Here is a 6,430-nt window from a genome sequence, read left to right on the forward strand (position 1 = left end):
GCTGAAAATCGTCATCTCCTGTCCATTTCATTGCTGCAAGCAATGTCCATGCCAATTAAATGAAATCGCACGCCGTTGCAAATTATTCATAATTTTGTATTTAAAAAACAAAATTAGTTGTTGGTGGCCCTACATTCCTAAGAAACAAAAAGCCATTCCATGAGGCAAACACGTTCATCTAATGTTTTGCTAGCAAGTGGCTTCTTGCAAACCCCAATTGCTTCTTTAGTCTTATCCTTGTAGATTCATTTGATGGGAACTGCTACATCTCATTGGTTTCCATACGCAACCTTCTCGCCGGCTTATGCAAAATGTCAAAAAATGGTTCAAGGCTCACATCATTTGTCACCTTCATCTCTGATGTAAGCACCATTTTTCTTAGATACAAGTATACAAAACCATGGTTGATATCGAGTATATTCTTGTAATGAGTGAATTAATTAAACAATATAAACAGTTACTTGTCTGAGAGTTGTGTTCGAAACGAAACGTAGCCATTTGATAGCTGAGAATGTAAGAGAACTCCACCTCACTTGATATGACCTAAAGCTCCATCAAAGGGGTCTCTATCAAAATATACCATTTTAATCAGGATGCTAACTCTCAAAGCAAGAGAAACAAATGTTTATGGTGTCAAGAAAATTGCTCTCCTAAGCATGGGCAGATGGTTGCAAGTAATGGCTCTCACCATGATTAAGTAAAATGAGTTGTTTATAGGCAGCTTTCATTCAACTTGACATTGACTTCATATGGGCTTGCTGAGTAAATCTTCTTGGGATCCAATCTATCTCAACATAGTTTTCCTAGCATGAGAATTATGTGTGTCACTTGTTTATGGATTTAAGTTAAGTATGATATATATTTTTTATTGCTCATGTGAAATTAACATTAGTTTATTATTTAAATTTGTTTATATCATTGTCAACCTAGAATCATAAATTTTTATTAATTGGTAAAGGCTACAGCCAATGATAGATCAGGTTCTAATAACTTAAAACTTTTATTGATTGGCTTAGAATTATTGAGCTGGTCTGGGATGCTTTTTTTTTTTTTTGAGATTGCATTTATATTTTAGCTGAGCTTGAGCTTGCCTTATTTGTGATTCAAGACTAGCATGAGCCCTTGGAGGATGCCTTGGGTTGGATGTCATGATTACGTCACGCCTATATCTTTGTTATGAAGTTCATACGGCATCTACAAAGTAGATATTTATTTTTCTTTTCGTATAATATCAAATGATCAGATCCATTAGCTTTAATTTCCAGGTTTTTTTTTTTGGCTCCGCGTCACCATCAGTCCATCACCAATCACTTGCTTATATAAAAAAAAAAAAAAAAAAACAAAGAGGTCGAGGACAATGGAAAGTATGTCTCACATATTAAATGATTTAATCTATTAATATTCACTAGAATGTCATTTGTTGCCTTAATTTTGACCTCCAAATCCAATGTTGGAGCATATATCTTCTTCTGAGCATGGAATAAAGCTTTGCAGCAAAGTGTGCCGTCTTAGTATCGCCCCACTGGTACTAATCTATTATTATGCTCGATATAGAGACCAGTTGACCATATCGATACTTGATACGCTTCTCGTACCGCATAAAAATTTAGTACCGATTCAATATAGTGCAGTTGGGTATGCATCTCGGTATGGTATGTCTTGCTTTATAAGCCTTTACTGGAGAACACATTGATTAATTAAGAACAATAGTTTGATTCAAAATGCGTCCATTAGAATATTGAGTAATCTGCCTATGTTCTCCATTTTCCTAGTGTCAATGATCACCTTGTACATGGTCTAGGGTGATTAAGATGAGAAGGAATTGGACTAAAGAACCTTGGTCTAGTTGCTTCGTTCCCAATTTCCACCTACTACTTTATCAAATGATTGATAGCAATGGAAGAAGAAACAAAAAATCAGATCTTCTTTTGAGAGGAAGAGATAATTAAGCCAATGACTATAACTAGATGTATGATATCATTTAAAAGAATAATTGGTGATATATTATAGGAAATAAAAGTCTTCAGGTATCAATAGACTGGTCAGATGAACTAGAAGTGCTTTCAGACATGATACTTCTGAGGCAATATGAAATAAGTTCATAAACTAAAAGTCAATATTCACATGTTAGGCTGAAGTCTTGAAGGTCAACTCAATTTTTCTTGGTAGTTGGAATAGTTAAGAGGGCACCGAAGCTTTCATCCGTTCTTACAAGTTGGCTGACGTTTGAAAAGATGAGTTTGACCACTGAAAGCAGAGGCGTTGATCTACTTCCAAAGACTTCTATTCCGGTGGCTTTTAGCCATCCCCTACGCTTGCCATACTGGGCCTTTGAGCTCAGTAATTTGGAGGGTCGTTTAGTAAGCCACTTTTGAAGCTTTATCTGGAAGAGTGAGAAAGGATGAATCAATAGGGATTACAGTAAATTAACGAGAAAATATATTCTGTACCACATGTACCAATATGGTCGTACACCACACCAATCACTGAAGTGCATTCTTGTAGGCCAATCACCAAGATGATTGGCACGGTGCAATGCAGGATATAGTTTCTCGTAAATTGACATCTTGCTATATTGGCATGTTTTGAAGGCATTTGTTGCCATATATTGTATGATACAAACATATATCTGGAAGGGATAATAGTTGATGTGATCATAAAAACTACCTCCTATAGTGCTAAATTCACATCCAAAACTTGTGGACACTCCTCTATTGTCTCAATGACTGCCATTATTGAGATGAGTTTAAGGCCGAGCTGAATGTTGTTAGATCTCGATGGCTGTAGGCATGGTTGGCTTGTGGCAACTTTAATGTTACTCCATCAATGACCTCAATGATCTGAGCTGTTTGGAAGAAGAGAAATGCTTAGATTTTTCTTAGCAAGAAATCCTCCATCACTTCTACTGCTTATGCTGGTCTTCAAAATTTCAATAAATGGTCTATTCTATGCGATTAAAAAAAGCTACCAGCTTTCGGGAGAATTTGGAATAAAATTAAGAATATTGCTTACTCTCTTTCTATTGTTTGATTTTCATTGGGGTTCTTATTATTCATCTCTTTATCTCTCTAACCGTTCTTGTTCTCTTTTCCAAGATGTAAATTCTTTTATTTTTATTAGTAAATGCCTGCTAGCTTCTTTTAGCCTCCCTTTTATCATCAAAAAAAAAAAAAAAATGTTACTCGGTTTGCATTCAACACGAACAACTCTTCTTTTAAAGGGCGGCCCAATACATTTGGGGGCCTAAGGCGAATCCAAATGAGGCCTCTTTTTTTTAATAATAAAAATTTTTAATAAATATAAAATATTTAAAAAATGATATAGGAATAGATAGTTATCAAGTACACTATTTCAAAGATACATAAATCTAACAAAGATAGGCAAAAAGTTTTTTTCAATTTAATGTAATTTTTAAATGAAAGCACATAAAAGTAATTACTCTAAAAGAAGGGCCATGAAACTGATTAAATAACTAAGATAATGCTTAGCAATAGTGTTTACCATGCCAACCAAGAGCCGAATAGGAAAGGGTCATCCTATGGCACTTCATGGTGTAAAGAAAAGAATTGATCCTCTCTATTAGAGAAAGTAGGGGCATTATGGAAAATTCACTCCATCTAATAAATAAAAGTCCCATCCCACCATCTCCTCTTCAAGTGAGTACCCAAGCAGCAACTGCAACATCACAGCACAGCAGCCATTCAACCCCCTCTCGCTCCTTTTCTCTCTCTACCACCCAAGAGGCGAGAAGAAACCGAGAGGAGAAAATTAAAAGAATCTCCACCCTCCAAGAAGTCCTCTCCAATCCCCCTATCTTTCTTCCCGATGGCCCAGCTGGATCAGGAGTAATGTGAGGGAAGGCAAACCAAGACCAAAACCAAAAAAGAGAAGGGATGAAAGATAAGAGTGGCTTCAGGCGTGCATCAACTGTCGCAAGGATCTTTGAGGATGGTTGAAGGAAGACGAGGGGGGGGGGGGACGAGTGTTTGTATAGCAGCAGCAGCACCTCCCGGTTCCAAGAGGACTTGATTGTCCCAAGGATCTTTGAGGATTGTGGAAGGGAGATCGATGTACTTTACTTCTAAAATCTTTTACTTATAGCCGGAGGATGGGCAGCGGGGGGTGCAGGACGGCGAGCTTGATGTCGCAGCTCCGGAACCCGGTCTCGCCGAAGATCCGGCTGACGATCGGGTCGTCGAGGATGGCGAGCACCAGCTGCTGCAGCTCCACCTTCACGCCGGAAAACGACGACCCGAGGAAAGGCCGTGGGTGGGGGCCTTCCCTGGGCTGGGGGCCTTAGGCGACCGAGGCCGGTCGCCTAAGGCTCGAGCCGGCACTGCCTGCCGGCCTCTAGTTTCATTAACTTCATTAACTTCTTTTAAACTCAAACTTAGGTATCTTCATACCAAACTCAAGAAACCAGGGTAAGGCTAATTTGGCCTGCTAAAAATTAGTACCTATAACTGGTTGCATGAGTTAGACATATTGGAGGAATCAAGGTGACTAAAATGTTCACTGATCTCAAAGCAGAGCTCGAGGAAATTCTCTAACAAGAAGAGACACTATAGCAGCAAAGAACTAGAGTTTCATGGCCTAAAAGTGGTGACAGAAGTGAGGTTTTTCATGGATGCATGAGTAACAAGAACAATATTCAGTTAGAGATTGGCGAAGCTGCTATTCACCAACCTAATGAAAAAAAGTAGGCCTTCTACAGTTTCTTCAACAAACTTGTGGGTACCTGTGAAAGCAATATATCTTGAGAATAAGTTTGGACCTCTCATCTTAATTTGGAGTTGCTGGGATAAAGCCCCATGACCATGAGGCTTCCCCATATCCTTCTATCAATGCTTTTGGACCTTAATGAAACAAGATTTCCTCAACTAGTTTAAGGGAATCCATAATGGCATGTGCACCTGTAACAAGCTGAACTACTTGTTTGTGACTCTCAGACCCAAAAAAATCTCACTTGTGCACTGTAAAAGACTTCAGGCCGATAAAGATTAACCAATGGAATCATAAAGATCATCACAAAAGTGTTCTCTAACTGACTGGGACAATTCATGGATGTTTTGGTGGACAATACTCAAATCTGCCATTATCAAAGGCAAACCAATGTTTGATAGCTATGTTGTGATATGGAAACAATTGTTTGTTGCAAGAGATCTCATGGATCTAGAGCCATAAGCAAGCAATATTTTGAGAAAGCTTTTGGCCAAGTGAGTTAGAGCTTCCTTTTCGATATACTTGAAGCTAGGGGTTTGGTTCCAAGTGGAAAGTTGGATCACACTATCTTCAATCCACTAAATCAGCTATTCTCCTAAATGGGGAACCAGGAACATGCAGGATTCATAGCAAAAGAGATCTCAAATAGGGCAGCCTCTTGTCACCCTGAACTTGGTCATTTTTCCTAAACTCATAGTCAAGAACTGTCTCATCTCAGGCAAAGGTTCGCTATTCGAACAACAGCAAACAATGTGTCTTCAGTGCATCGATGACATAATTAATCATCTCCAGCGATAACCCTAGTGTATTAATCATCTCAAGATCATCTTATACTACTTAAAAGTTTCTATTTTGGATTTAAAATTGATGTTCACAAGAGCCAGCCGCTCGGTTGATGCAGGCCAAAACAGCACCCCTCATGGTCACAAGACCCCCTGGCAACCTGCTAACCACCCTTAGACCAGCTAAGAGGAGGATACAAGGTGATAGTTGACTCACAAGTGTCTAAATGGCTTAACATATTGTAAAATTAGGTCAAGTCGTAGTGTTAAGTGTAGTCCAATATATACCATTTTGAGATCAAGCCACTTCCATTACATCCATTGTTAAGCTTTCCAACACAATTTGAATTTCCTCAATCGAATCTTGGATGAGGAAGTTATGGCAAAGCACCAAAACAATCTCACTGCAATCAGGGATCAGGAATCCGATAGCAAGGGTAGAACAGAATCATCCAATATTGGATGGTAGTTAATATGCTATCTGAATTATTCTATCAGCAGGGAACCTACCATCAGATCCAAATTGAGTACTAGAAGCCTCTACATCATCACAATCTATAGTCCAGATTCAGGTGCAAGATATCTAACAGCAATAGTGTGCCATCAGATCAAATTGGACACCAATAAGCATTCTATCAAATCTATTTTGCTTCTAGAAGCACCTCTATGAAGAAGTTACTTGTCCTAGTGGTCTTAGGACTTCATTTTCCAATTTTGCTCAAACTCTATGGACACCCATTTGTTCTCTATCAATGTAAGAGGTCTCAAAGCCTATAAATATCCCCTATGTACCCCTGTTTTCATATTAATGAAGTTCACTTTTTCTTGAGTGTATGTCAACTCATGTTTGCTCTTAAAGATTTTTCTTGCACAGTAGATTTTAGCCTAAGCTCTAGTGGATTTCGGTCATTGATGATGAGGCTTGT

This window comes from Phoenix dactylifera, chromosome 16, assembly GCF_051530095.1.
Source record: "Phoenix dactylifera cultivar Ajwa chromosome 16, Ajwa_hap1_PhDact_Kaust_v1.1, whole genome shotgun sequence".
In the NCBI taxonomy this organism is placed as follows: Eukaryota; Viridiplantae; Streptophyta; class Magnoliopsida; order Arecales; family Arecaceae; genus Phoenix; species Phoenix dactylifera.